Source organism: Arachis duranensis, chromosome 3 (assembly GCF_000817695.3).
Source record: "Arachis duranensis cultivar V14167 chromosome 3, aradu.V14167.gnm2.J7QH, whole genome shotgun sequence".
NCBI classification, from domain to species: Eukaryota; Viridiplantae; Streptophyta; class Magnoliopsida; order Fabales; family Fabaceae; genus Arachis; species Arachis duranensis.
This window is the reverse complement of record NC_029774.3, coordinates 81,506,226-81,506,716: the sequence shown is the minus strand read 5'-3', so window position 1 is coordinate 81,506,716 and position 491 is coordinate 81,506,226. Positions and strand designations below refer to the sequence as shown.

Below are 491 nucleotides of genomic sequence, written 5' to 3'. Positions count from 1 at the left end.
AATAATAATAATAATGCAAGGAGAATGCTTGGTGACTTCACAAAGCCAACGTCTAAGTTTGATGGAAGAAGCATCTCCATTCCTTCCATTGGAGCCAATAACTTTGAGCTGAAACCTCAGCTAGTTGCTTTAATGCAACAAAACTGCAAGTTTTATGGACTTCCATCTGAAGATCCTTATCAGTTTTTAACTAAATTCTTGCAGATCTGTGAGACTGTAAAGACAAATGGAGTTGATCCTGAAGTCTACAGACTCATGCTTTTCCCTTTTGCTGTAAGAGACAGAGCTAGAATATGGTTGGATTCTCAACCTAAGGATAGCCTGGACTCCTGGGATAAGCTGGTCACTGCTTTCTTAGATAAGTTCTTTCCTCCTTAAAAGCTGAGCAAGCTAAGAGTGGATGTTCAACCCTTCAAACAAAAAGATGGTGAATCCCTCTATGAAGCTTGGGAAAGATACAAGCAGTTGACCAAAAGATGTCCATCTGACAT

General features: G+C 39.7%; 1 non-coding gene across 1 annotated transcript; it reads right to left on the bottom strand.

Moving 5' to 3' along the window:
* Window positions 1–387: 387 nt before the first annotated feature.
* On the bottom strand, window positions 388–491 carry LOC127745856 (small nucleolar RNA R71). The gene has a single exon (XR_008007480.1). It is a non-coding gene; the product is annotated as a small nucleolar RNA R71 (small nucleolar RNA).